The sequence below is a fragment of the Ostrea edulis genome, chromosome 5 (assembly GCF_947568905.1).
Source record: "Ostrea edulis chromosome 5, xbOstEdul1.1, whole genome shotgun sequence".
Taxonomy (NCBI): domain Eukaryota; kingdom Metazoa; phylum Mollusca; class Bivalvia; order Ostreida; family Ostreidae; genus Ostrea; species Ostrea edulis.
In genome coordinates this window covers 80,571,605-80,587,939 of record NC_079168.1, presented here as the reverse complement: position 1 = coordinate 80,587,939, position 16,335 = coordinate 80,571,605, and positions in this window count along the sequence as shown.

Sequence of the window (16,335 nt, the reverse complement as noted above, 5' to 3'; positions counted from 1 at the left end):
AGCAAGGGGTACTGAGGTCCTATTCTAACTCGGATCCCCACGGGAATCGTTTGAAGACAACAATCCAAAATGATATGGTCGTTATAATTATATGCAAATAGTCGAACGCTGTCTGATGTCTTCATACAAATTGTCTATGGAGCGCCAAATTAACATAAACTCAGATAATTGTCTTTAATTATTTGATTCTGAATTATCGCGCGCATTAATTGAATTATTGATATTATTAATCATTCTGCTGAATTGATTCGAACTATAATTAAATTATTGCTCTCTTCAATTGAATTAATGATATCATTAATCCAACTGATGTACGCAATGATTGTTTTAGAGAGAGGGCAAATATATAATTAGAGATATCTTCAATTCAACCTATCCACAATTGAATTAATAACCTCTTTAATTGAATTGTTGTTCTCTATAAAAGATTTACAAAAGCGTTGTAAACAATTAAAGATATCTTCCATTGAATTAAAGTGATCATCAAATCATTTATACGAGCTCCAAATGCAATTTGCGAGCAATAATCTCACAACATTAATGCGCGCATCAATTGAATCGATGAGAGCAATAATTGAATGGATGCGCGCATCAAATGAATGATCGCTCTCATCAACTGAATTAATGCGCGCATCAAATCATAATTAATGCTCTCATCAACTAAATTGATGCCCATATTAATTCAATTATTGCGCGCAATAATTGAAGTGATGATATCTTCAAATAATTAAAGAATTATTTGAGTTTATGTTAAGGCGTCCATTACATATATACTCATTTTGACGACGGATCACTCCATTTATGATCAGGATATCGGGCTCACAGTGGGTGTGACCGGTCAACAAGGGATGCTTACTCCTCCTAGGTACCTGATTCACGTGGCGGGTGTGACCGATCAACAAGGGATGCTTACTCCTCCTAGGTACCTGATTCCATCTCTGGTGTGTCCAGGAATCCGTGTTTGTCCTACTCTAAATTTTGTATTTCTTATAAATAATAAAATTTGATTGATCAATATTCCGTGACGATACGATTTTTGCATATTTTTCTTTTGGTTCATTGCTCTATTAAATTCAATGAAATTGAATATAAATGGTCGAGTCTGTTTCTCTGTTTTTGTACATTCATTCTGATTGTCGTTAAAATACATTTGCAATTTGTGTATTTCAGGCCTTTTCCCAAAGACAGATGTTGAATAAATCTATACATTTTATATACGTGTGTACGTGTATGAAAACAGATAAAATGATTTGAAAAAAAATTCTCGTCAAGAAAAATTTAAACATTTTTGGGCGGGGAGAGGGTTGTGAACGGTCTTCACGAAACGATATGCATGACCTGCACGCTTTGATTTTTTTCGGCAGTATTTGTTTCATCCTGGGGTTAGTTTAAACAAGGGATAGTTTGATGACTTATGAACACGTTGAATAAAAGAAAATGAATATTTGTTAACTTCGGAAATAAAGGAAAAAGATGCATAAATTGTATGGTCATGGAATATTGATTATTCATCTTTATTCATTGCTATATTAAATTCATTGGAAAAAGTCGCCTATTTTTGTACATTCAATTTGAGTGCCGTTAGAACACGTGTGCAATTAGTATATTCCAAGCCTCTTCTCAAAAAAAAAAAGATGTTGAATAAACCTATACATTTTATATACGTATATGACAACAAGTAAAATTATTAAAAACTCGTCAGGTAAGTGGAAGATATTCTCGGGCGGGGAGGGGAGTTGCATCTCGACATCGTATCAGCCAGTGGATACGAACCTCTCGCCTTGGATAAGAAGGGAAAATACACAACGAAAAGAAACAATCAAAATATCAAACATAGAAATGAATAAATAATACAAACAAGAGGCCCTTGGGCCACATCGCTCACCTGAGTCACCTTGGCCCATATCTGAAGACTTTCCATATATATTTGCATGTAAAACCTTAGTCCCTATTATGGCCCAAACTACCCTTTGCAAACTTGAATCTACACTATGTCAGAAAGCTTTCATGTAAATGTCAACTTCTTTGGCCCAATGGTTCTTGAGAAGAAGATTTTAAAAACTTTTTCCTATATTTGTATGTAAAACTTTGACTCCCCCCCCCCCAACTTGTGGCCCCATCCTACCCCCCAGGGGCCATGATTTGAACAAACTTGAATCTGCACTATGTCAGAAAGTTTTCTTGTAAATATCAGCTATTCTGACTCAGTGGTTATTGAGAAAAAGATTTTAACTATATATTTGTATGTAAAACTTTGACCCCCCCCCCTTGTGGCCCCATCCTACCCTCGGGGGGGGGGGGGCATGATTTGAACAAACTTGAATCTGCACTATGTCAGAAAGTTTTCATGTAAAAATCAGCTTTTCTGACTCGGTGGTTCTTGAGAAGAAGATTTTTAAAGATTTTTCCTATATATTTGTATGTAAAACTTTGATCCCCTATTGTGGCCCCATCCAACCCCCGGAGCCCATGATTTGAATAAACTTGAATTTGCATTATGTCAGGAAGCTTTCATGTAAATCTCAGCTTTTCTGGCTTAGTGGTTCTTGAGAAGAAGATTTTTAAAGTTTTTCCTTATATATTTGTATGTAAAACTTTGACCCCCCCCCCCCTTGTGGCCCTATCCTACCCCCGGGGGACATGATTTGAACAAACTTGAATCTGCGCTATATCAGAAAGTTTTCATGTAAAAATCAGCTTTTCTGCCTCAGTGGTTCTTGAGAAAAAGATTTTAACCATATATTTGTATGTAAAACTTTGATCCCCCCTTGTGGCCCCATCCTACCCCCGGGGGCCATAATTTGAACAAACTTGAATCTGCACTATGTCAGAAAGTTTTCATGTAAAAATCAGCTTTTCTGGCTCAGTGGTTCTTGAGAAGATTTTTAAAGATTTTTCCTATATATTTGTATGTAAAACTTTGATCCCCTATTGTGGCCCCATCCAACCCCTGGGGCCCATGATTTGAACAAACTTGAATCTGCATTATGTCAGGAAGCTTTTATGTAAATCTCAGCTTTTCTGGCTTAGTGGTTCTTGAGAAGAAGATTTTTAAAGTTTTTCCCTATATATATGTGTGTAAAACTTTGACCCCCCCCCCTTGGGGCCCCATCCTATCCCCGGGGGCCATGATTTGAACAAACTTGAATCTGCACTATGTCAGAAAGTTTTCATGTAAAAATCAGCTTTTCTGACTCGGTGGTTCTTGAGAAGAAGATTTTTAAAGATTTTTCCTATATATTTGTATGTAAAACTTTGATCCCCTATTGTGGCCCCATCCAACCCCAGGGGCCCATGATTTGAACAAACTTAAATCTGCATTATGTCAGGAAGCTTTCATGTAAATCTCAGCTTTTCTGGCTAAGTGGTTCTTGAGAAGAAGATTTTTAAAGTTTTCCCCATATATTTGTATGTAAAACTTTGATCCCCCCTTGTGGACCCATCCTACCACCGGGGGCCATGATTTGAACAAATTTGAATCTGCAATATGTCAGGAAGCTTTCAGGTAAATTTCAGCTCTTCTGGCCCAGTGGTTCTTGAGAAGAAGATTTTTAAATGACCCCACCCTATTTTTGCATTTTTGCGATTATCTCTCCTTTGAAAGGGACATGGCCCTTCATTTGAACAAACTTGAAAGCCCTTCACTCAAGGATGCTTTTGACCATGTTTGGTTGAAATTGGCCCAGTGGTTCTGGAGAAGAAGTCGAAAATGTGAAAAGTTTAACAGACAGACGGACAGACAGACGACGGACAAAAAGCGATCAGAAAAGCTCACTTGAACCTTCGGTTCAGGTGAGCTAAATTGACTAACTACAGTAGTGATCAACAGATATGCGAGCGGATCTAACTTCCCATTTTTATTAGATTGTTGTATTTGCCTCAATTTTAAATCTATAGAAAACTGCATTCATTTTTTGAAAGACAAAAGATATAAACACCTCTTTTGTCATATTGCATTTGCCCCCGCAGATTTTCACACCTTCTGTACGAATGTTAATTTCAAATACCCGGATTAGCTGACTTCTATTGTGGTTATAAAAAAGCACCTTGGAATTTGTGTAGAATATACAAGTTATACACAGGTCGGTCTTTGCATTATGCAGACAGTTCCGATAAACAATTTTGATGATTTTTTTATGTAACAAGTTAAGAGAAACTTGAACATACAAATGTAACAAGACAAATAAATTATTCATATATACAACAACAAAAAACTACCGAGGGCAGAGATATACATGTCTCTGTACTTGCTAGAAACTACCAAGGGTGATAAAATGGTATCGTACTTTGCTCTGCCTGGTGGTTTTATAATAAACTGTTTTCTTTCGATTATTTGCAGATTTTTACTGTTGAAAGCCCATCTTAGAAACATTTTGAAATAATTACTCAAATTCCCAACCCCATATCGAAATGACTTGCACGCTCTGTACGTTTCTAAAGGCGTGTCTTGAACGATCTGCACGTTTCTATGGGCATGGCTTAATCATGCACGGAACGATTCTTGCACGAAACGATTTGCACGGAACGCTGAGCGGTCTGCACGGAACGAAACGAAACGCTTTGGAGGTGTTGTAGCACGCTTCAGGGTCTGTAGGATTTATGAGATTGGACGTTCTTTTCTTCATGCTTAAGGATGGATTCTTCTTAGATCTACTGAATGCGACGATATGTGATTTTTATAAGCATAAACTTTAGACTATACACATTTTTCTGACCAATGTAAGTTTTGAGGATCTTGTTTTTGTGTAGTTGAAATTGCGTCGGTTGCATCTACTATAGTAGGTTATCAAATATCCTGTCCTTATTTTCAGGATACACTACATCTGAACATTTCTTTGCATTTCTACAAAGCATAGCCAACAAACGAGTATATCATTTTCTGATATTCACGGAAAATGCTGTCTCCTGTCATTCAAACTCCGTGGAGCCTATGTTAGCCTTAAAAAGTCACATGTCCCCATGACCTACATATTCCAAAACTGCAGACGACCGATGGACATGTAATGGTGCTTATCTTTAAATATGTCTGGATCGTGACAAGAACCTTTCAGATTTCATAAGTAGCGAGTTATTAAAAAGAAATAGAATTCAGAAATTCATTTAAATATCCGTTGATTACTAATAATTTTAACGCATTGAAATAATCTTTTAATAAAACATTTTACGATTTTTTTTGGATAATTTATCCCACGTTGATGTTAGTACCGGTATATTGTTTTTATTTCACAGTAATAGATATGATAGACGTTTGCCTTAAAAGCCTCTAGATTCTCTATAAAATTAACACCAGTATAGTTAATGCAGTGAATATACATTCTAAATATTACTCGCATACTTACATGCATAAAGTGGATTTTAAGTTTTAAACGATGATGTAAATCATTTCTCTCATTCTTTCTCTGTGGCATAATACATTAAGTAGCAGAGGACGTCAGCCATCGGTCGATCAAGTAGGCAGTTTATTATTTATTTATTCATTTTTGTGAATACTAACTGAATACTTGACCGATGTTTCCAGAGACCAACAGCGACATGTATAAGCACTTCTCGGTTCAGACAGTATTTTCCTCAGCACTCATCGATAAATATCACAACCCACAGTACAAACCACAGTAAATATCACAACCCACAGTACAAACCACAGTAAATATCACAACCCACAGTACAGACCACAGTAAATATCACAACCCACAGTAAATATCACAACCCACAGTACAAACCACAGTAAATATCACAACCCACAGTACAAACCACAGTCAATATCAGAACCCACAGTAAATATCACAACCCACAGTACAGACCACAGTAAATATCACAACCCACAGTAAATATCACAACCCACAGTACAGACCACAGTAAATATCAGAATTCACAGTACAAATCACAGTAAATATCACAACCCACAGTACAAACCACAGTAAATATCACAACCCACAGTACAGACCACAGTCAATATCACAACCCACAGTAAATATCACAACCCACAGTACAGACCACAGTAAATATCACAACCCACAGTAAATATCACAACCCACAGTACAAACCACAGTAAATATCACAACCCACAGTACAAACCACAGTAAATATCACAAACCACAGTACAAACCACAGTAAATATCACAACCCACAGTACAAACCACAGTCAATATCACAACCCACAGTACAAACCACAGTAAATATCACAACCCACAGTACAAACCACAGTAAATATCACAACCCACAGTACAAACCACAGTAAATATCACAACCCACAGTACAAACCACAGTAAATATCACAACCCACAGTACAAACCACAGTAAATATCACAACCCACAGTAAATATCACAACCCACAGTAAATATCACAACCCACAGTACAGACCACAGTCAATATCACACACCACAGTACAAACTACAGTCAATATCACAACCCACAGTACGGACCACAGTAAATATCACAACCCACAGTAAATATCACAACCCACAGTACAAACCACAGTAAATATCACAAACCACAGTAAATATCACAACCCACAGTAAATATCACAACCCACAGTACAAACCACAGTAAATATCACAACCCACAGTACAAACTACAGTCAATATCACAACCCACAGTACGGACCACAGTAAATATCACAACCCACAGTACGGACCACAGTAAATATCACAAACCACAGTAAATATCACAACCCACAGTAAATATCACAACCCACAGTACAAACCACAGTCAATATCACAACCCACAGTACAAACCACAGTCAATATCACAACCCACAGTAAATATCACAACCCACAGTACAAACCACAGTCAATATCAAAACCCACAGTACAAACCACAGTCAATATCACAACCCACAGTACAAACCACAGTCAATATCACAACCCACAGTACAAACCACAGTCAATATCACAACCCACAGTACAAACCACAGTCAATATCACAACCCACAGTACAGACCACAGTAAATATCACAACCCACAGTACAAACCACAGTTAATATCACAACCCACGGTACAAACCACAGTAAATATCACAACCCACAGTAAATATCACAACCCACAGTACAAACCACAGTAAATATCACAACCCACAGTAAATATCACAACCCACAGTACAAACCACAGTCAATATCACAACCCACAGTACAAACCACAGTATATATCACAACCCACAGTACAAACCACAGTAAATATCACAACCCACAGTACAAACCACAGTAAATATCACAACCCACAGTACAAACCACAGTAAATATCACAACCCACAGTACAAACCACAGTAAATATCACAAACCAAAGTAAATATCACAACCCACAGTAAATATCACAACCCACAGTAAATATCACAACCCACAGTACAGACCACAGTCAATATCACAACCCACAGTACAAACCACAGTCAATATCACAACCCACAGTACAAACCACAGTAAATATCACAACCCACAGTACAAACCACAGTAAATATCACAACTCACAGTACAAACAACAGTAAATATCACAACCCACAGTAAATATCACAACCCACAGTACAAACCACAGTCAATATCACAACCCACAGTACAAACCACAGAAAATATCACAACCCACAGTACAGACCACAGTAAATATCAGAACCCACAGTAAATATCACAACCCACAGTAAATATCACAACCCACAGTACAAACCACAGTAAATATCACAACCCACAGTACAAACCACAGTAAATATCACAACCCACAGTACAAACCACAGTAAATATCACAACCCACAGTAAATATCACAACCCACAGTACAACCCACAGTAAATATCACAACCCACAGTACAAACCACAGTAAATATCACAACCCACAGTACAAACCACAGTAAATATCACAACCCACAGAAAATATCACAACCCACAGTACAAATCACAGTAAATATCACAAACCACAGTACAGACCACAGTAAATATCAGAATCCACGGTACAGACCACAGTAAATATCACAACCCACAGTACAAACCACAGTAAATATCACAACCCACAGTAAATATAACAACCCACAGTAAATATCACAACCCACAGTAAATATCACAACCCACAGAAAATATCACAACCCACAGTACAAACCACAGTAAATATCACAAACCACAGTTCAGACCACAGTAAATATCACAACCCACCGTACAAACCACAGTAAATATCACAACCCACAGTACAAACCACAGTCAATATCACAACCCACAGTACAGACCACAGTAAATATCACAACCCACAGTACAAACCACAGTCAATATCACAACCCACAGTACAGACCACAGTAAATATCACAACCCACAGTACAGACCACAGTAAATATCACAACCCACAGTAAATATCACAACCCACAGTACAAACCACAGTTAATATCACAACCCACAGTACAAACCACAGTAAATATCACAACCCACGGTACAAACCACAGTAAATATCACAACCCACAGTAAATATCACAACCCACAGTACAAACCACAGTAAATATCACAACCCACAGTAAATATCACAACCCACAGTACAAACCACAGTAAATATCACAACCCACAGTAAATATCACAACCCACAGTACAAACCACAGTCAATATCACAACCCACAGTACAAACCACAGTAAATATCACAACCCACAGTACAAACCACAGTAAATATCACAACCCACAGTAAATATCACAACCCAGAGTACAACCCACAGTAAATATCACAACCCACAGTAAATATTACAACCCACAGTACAAACCACAGTCAATATCACAACCCACAGTACAAACCACAGTAAATATCACAACCCACAGTACAAACAACAGTAAATATCACAACCCACAGTAAATATCACAACCCACAGTACAAACCACAGTAAATATCACAACGCACAGTAAATATCACAACCCACAGTACAAACCACAGTCAATATCACAACCCACAGTACAAACCACAGAAAATATCACAACCCACAGTACAGACCACAGTAAATATCAGAACCCACAGTAAATATCACAACCCACAGTAAATATCACAACCCACAGTACAAACCACAGTAAATATCACAACCCACAGTACAAACCACAGTAAATATCACAACCCACAGTACAAACCACAGTAAATATCACAACCCACAGTAAATATCACAACCCACAGTAAATATCACAACCCACAGTAAATATCACAACCCACAGTAAATATCACAACCCACAGTACAAACCACAGTAAATATCACAACCCACAGTAAATATCACAACCCACAGTACAAACCACAGTAAATATCACAACCCACAGTACAGACCACAGTCAATATCACAACCCACAGTACAGACCACAGTAAATATCACAACCCACAGTACAGACCACAGTCAATATCATAACCCACAGTACAAACCACAGTAAATATCACAACCCACAGTACAAACCACAGTAAATATCACAAACCACAGTAAATATCACAACCCACAGTAAATATCACAACCCACAGTACAGACCACAGTAAATATCACAAACCACAGTACAAACCACAGTAAATATCACAACCCACAGTACACACCACAGTAAATATCAGAACCCACAGTACAAACCACAGTAAATATCACAACCCACAGTAAATATCACAACCCACAGTACAGACCACAGTAAATATCACAAACCACAGTACAAACCACAGTAAATATCACAACCCACAGTACACACCACAGTAAATATCAGAACCCACAGTACAAACCACAGTAAATATCACAACCCACAGTACAAACCACAGTAAATATCACAACCCACAGTACAAACCACAGTCAATATCACAACCCACAGTAAATATCACAACCCACAGTAAATATCACAACCCACAGTACAAACCACAGTAAATATCACAACCCACAGTACAGACCACAGTAAATATCACAACCCACAGTACAGACCACAGTAAATATCACAACCCACAGTACAAACCACAGTCAATATCACAACCCACAGTAAATATCACAACCCACAGTACAAACCACAGTAAATATCACAACCCACAGTACAGACCACAGTAAATATCACAACCCACAGTAAATATCACAACCCACAGTAAATATCACAACCCACAGTACAAACCACAGTAAATATCACAAACCACAGTACAGACCACAGTAAATATCAAAATCCACGGTACAGACCACAGTAAATATCACAACCCACAGTACAAACCACAGTCAATATCAAAACCCACAGTACAAACCACAGTAAATATCACAAACCATAGTAAATATCAGAACCCACAGTACTAACTACAGTAAATATTAGAACCCACGGTACAGACCACAGTAAATATCACAACCCACAGTACAAACCACAGTAAATATCCCAACCCACAGTACATTTCAGAACCCACAGTAAATATCACAACCCACAGTACAAACCACAGTAAATATCACAACCCACAGTTCAGACCACAGTCAATATCACAACCCACCGTACAAACCACAGTAAATATCACAACCCACCGTACAAACCACAGTCAATATCACAACCCACAGTACAGACCACAGTAAATATCACAACCCACAGTACAGACCACAGTAAATATCACAACCCACAGTACAGACCACAGTAAATATCACAACCCACAGTACAGACCACAGTCAATATCACAACCCACAGTACAAACCACAGTCAATATCACAACCCACAGTACAGACCACAGTAAATATCACAACCCACAGTACAAACCACAGTAAATATCACAACCCACAGTACAAACCACAGTAAGTATCCCAACCCACAGTAAATATCACAAACCACAGTCAATATCACAACCCACAGTAAATATCACAACCCACAGTAAATATCACAACCCACAGTACAGACCACAGTAAATATCACAACCCACAGTACAGACCACAGTAAATATCACAACCCACAGTACAAACCACAGTCAATATCACAACCCACAGTAAATATCACAACCCACAGTACAAACCACAGTAAATATCACAACCCACAGTACAGACCACAGTAAATATCACAACCCACAGTAAATATCACAACCCACAGTAAATATCACAACCCACAGTACAAACCACAGTAAATATCACAAACCACAGTACAGACCACAGTAAATATCAAAATCCACGGTACAGACCACAGTAAATATCACAACCCACAGTACAAACCACAGTCAATATCAAAACCCACAGTACAAACTACAGTAAATATCACAAACCATAGTAAATATCACAACCCACAGTACTAACTACAGTAAATATTAGAACCCACGGTACAGACCACAGTAAATATCACAACCCACAGTACAAACCACAGTAAATATCCCAACCCACAGTACATTTCAGAACCCACAGTAAATATCACAACCCACAGTACAAACCACAGTAAATATCACAACCCACAGTTCAGACCACAGTAAATATCACAACCCACCGTACAACCCACAGTAAATATCACAACCCACAGTACAAACCACAGTCAATATCAAAACCCACAGTACAAACCACAGTCAATATCACAACCCACAGTACAAACCACAGTCAATATCACAACCCACAGTACAAACCACAGTCAATATCACAACCCACAGTACAAACCACAGTCAATATCACAACCCACAGTACAGACCACAGTAAATATCACAACCCACAGTACAAACCACAGTTAATATCACAACCCACGGTACAAACCACAGTAAATATCACAACCCACAGTAAATATCACAACCCACAGTACAAACCACAGTAAATATCACAACCCACAGTAAATATCACAACCCACAGTACAAACCACAGTCAATATCACAACCCACAGTACAAACCACAGTATATATCACAACCCACAGTACAAACCACAGTAAATATCACAACCCACAGTACAAACCACAGTAAATATCACAACCCACAGTACAAACCACAGTAAATATCACAACCCACAGTACAAACCACAGTAAATATCACAAACCAAAGTAAATATCACAACCCACAGTAAATATCACAACCCACAGTAAATATCACAACCCACAGTACAGACCACAGTCAATATCACAACCCACAGTACAAACCACAGTCAATATCACAACCCACAGTACAAACCACAGTAAATATCACAACCCACAGTACAAACCACAGTAAATATCACAACTCACAGTACAAACAACAGTAAATATCACAACCCACAGTAAATATCACAACCCACAGTACAAACCACAGTCAATATCACAACCCACAGTACAAACCACAGAAAATATCACAACCCACAGTACAGACCACAGTAAATATCAGAACCCACAGTAAATATCACAACCCACAGTAAATATCACAACCCACAGTACAAACCACAGTAAATATCACAACCCACAGTACAAACCACAGTAAATATCACAACCCACAGTACAAACCACAGTAAATATCACAACCCACAGTAAATATCACAACCCACAGTAAATATCACAACCCACAGTAAATATCACAACCCACAGTAAATATCACAACCCACAGTACAAACCACAGTAAATATCACAACCCACAGTAAATATCACAACCCACAGTACAAACCACAGTAAATATCACAACCCACAGTACAGACCACAGTCAATATCACAACCCACAGTACAGACCACAGTAAATATCACAACCCACAGTACAGACCACAGTCAATATCATAACCCACAGTACAAACCACAGTAAATATCACAACCCACAGTACAAACCACAGTAAATATCACAAACCACAGTAAATATCACAACCCACAGTAAATATCACAACCCACAGTACAGACCACAGTAAATATCACAAACCACAGTACAAACCACAGTAAATATCACAACCCACAGTACACACCACAGTAAATATCAGAACCCACAGTACAAACCACAGTAAATATCACAACCCACAGTAAATATCACAACCCACAGTACAGACCACAGTAAATATCACAAACCACAGTACAAACCACAGTAAATATCACAACCCACAGTACACACCACAGTAAATATCAGAACCCACAGTACAAACCACAGTAAATATCAGAACCCACAGTACAAACCACAGTAAATATCACAACCCACAGTACAAACCACAGTCAATATCACAACCCACAGTAAATATCACAACCCACAGTAAATATCACAACCCACAGTACAAACCACAGTAAATATCACAACCCACAGTACAGACCACAGTAAATATCACAACCCACAGTACAGACCACAGTAAATATCACAACCCACAGTACAAACCACAGTCAATATCACAACCCACAGTAAATATCACAACCCACAGTACAAACCACAGTAAATATCACAACCCACAGTACAGACCACAGTAAATATCACAACCCACAGTAAATATCACAACCCACAGTAAATATCACAACCCACAGTACAAACCACAGTAAATATCACAAACCACAGTACAGACCACAGTAAATATCAAAATCCACGGTACAGACCACAGTAAATATCACAACCCACAGTACAAACCACAGTCAATATCAAAACCCACAGTACAAACCACAGTAAATATCACAAACCATAGTAAATATCAGAACCCACAGTACTAACTACAGTAAATATTAGAACCCACGGTACAGACCACAGTAAATATCACAACCCACAGTACAAACCACAGTAAATATCCCAACCCACAGTACATTTCAGAACCCACAGTAAATATCACAACCCACAGTACAAACCACAGTAAATATCACAACCCACAGTTCAGACCACAGTAAATATCACAACCCACCGTACAAACCACAGTAAATATCACAACCCACCGTACAAACCACAGTCAATATCACAACCCACAGTACAGACCACAGTAAATATCACAACCCACAGTACAGACCACAGTAAATATCACAACCCACAGTACAGACCACAGTAAATATCACAACCCACAGTACAGACCACAGTCAATATCACAACCCACAGTACAAACCACAGTCAATATCACAACCCACAGTACAGACCACAGTAAATATCACAACCCACAGTACAAACCACAGTAAATATCACAACCCACAGTACAAACCACAGTAAGTATCCCAACCCACAGTAAATATCACAAACCACAGTCAATATCACAACCCACAGTAAATATCACAACCCACAGTAAATATCACAACCCACAGTACAGACCACAGTAAATATCACAACCCACAGTACAGACCACAGTAAATATCACAACCCACAGTACAAACCACAGTCAATATCACAACCCACAGTAAATATCACAACCCACAGTACAAACCACAGTAAATATCACAACCCACAGTACAGACCACAGTAAATATCACAACCCACAGTAAATATCACAACCCACAGTAAATATCACAACCCACAGTACAAACCACAGTAAATATCACAAACCACAGTACAGACCACAGTAAATATCAAAATCCACGGTACAGACCACAGTAAATATCACAACCCACAGTACAAACCACAGTCAATATCAAAACCCACAGTACAAACTACAGTAAATATCACAAACCATAGTAAATATCACAACCCACAGTACTAACTACAGTAAATATTAGAACCCACGGTACAGACCACAGTAAATATCACAACCCACAGTACAAACCACAGTAAATATCCCAACCCACAGTACATTTCAGAACCCACAGTAAATATCACAACCCACAGTACAAACCACAGTAAATATCACAACCCACAGTTCAGACCACAGTAAATATCACAACCCACCGTACAAACCACAGTAAATATCACAACCCACAGTACAAACCACAGTCAATATCACAACCCACAGTACAGACCACAGTAAATATCACAACCCACAGTACAGACCACAGTAAATATCACAACCCACAGTACAAACCACAGTAAATATCACAACCCACAGTACAGACCACAGTCAATATCACAACCCACAGTACAAACCACAGTCAATATCACAACCCACAGTACAGACCACAGTCAATATCACAACCCACAGTAGAAACCACAGTAAATATCACAACCCACAGTACAAACCACAGTAAGTATCCCAACCCACAGTAAATATCACAACCCACAGTAAATATCACAACCCACAGTACAAACCACAGTAAATATCACAACCCACAGTAAATATCACAACCCACAGTACAAACCACAGTCAATATCACAACCCACAGTACAAACCACAGTAAATATCACAACCCACAGTACAAACCACAGTAAATATCACAACCCACAGTACAAACCACAGTAAATATCACAACCCACAGTACAAACCACAGTAAATATCACAACCCACAGTACAAACCACAGTAAATATCACAAACCAAAGTAAATATCACAACCCACAGTAAATATCACAACCCACAGTAAATATCACAACCCACAGTACAGACCACAGTCAATATCACAACCCACAGTACAAACCACAGTCAATATCACAACCCACAGTACAAACCACAGTAAATATCACAACCCACAGTACAAACCACAGTAAATATCACAACTCACAGTACAAACAACAGTAAATATCACAACCCACAGTAAATATCACAACCCACAGTACAAACCACAGTCAATATCACAACCCACAGTACAAACCACAGAAAATATCACAACCCACAGTACAGACCACAGTAAATATCAGAACCCACAGTAAATATCACAACCCACAGTAAATATCACAACCCACAGTACAAACCACAGTAAATATCACAACCCACAGTACAAACCACAGTAAATATCACAACCCACAGTACAAACCACAGTAAATATCACAACCCACAGTAAATATCACAACCCACAGTACAACCCACAGTAAATATCACAACCCACAGTACAAACCACAGTAAATATCACAACCCACAGTACAAACCACAGTAAATATCACAACCCACAGAAAATATCACAACCCACAGTACAAATCACAGTAAATATCACAAACCACAGTACAGACCACAGTAAATATCAGAATCCACGGTACAGACCACAGTAAATATCACAACCCACAGTACAAACCACAGTAAATATCACAACCCACAGTAAATATAACAACCCACAGTAAATATCACAACCCACAGTAAATATCACAACCCACAGAAAATATCACAACCCACAGTACAAACCACAGTAAATATCACAAACCACAGTTCAGACCACAGTAAATATCACAACCCACCGTACAAACCACAGTAAATATCACAACCCACAGTACAAACCACAGTCAATATCACAACCCACAGTACAGACCACAGTAAATATCACAACCCACAGTACAAACCACAGTCAATATCACAACCCACAGTACAGACCACAGTAAATATCACAACCCACAGTACAGACCACAGTAAATATCACAACCCACAGTAAATATCACAACCCACAGTACAAACCACAGTTAATATCACAACCCACAG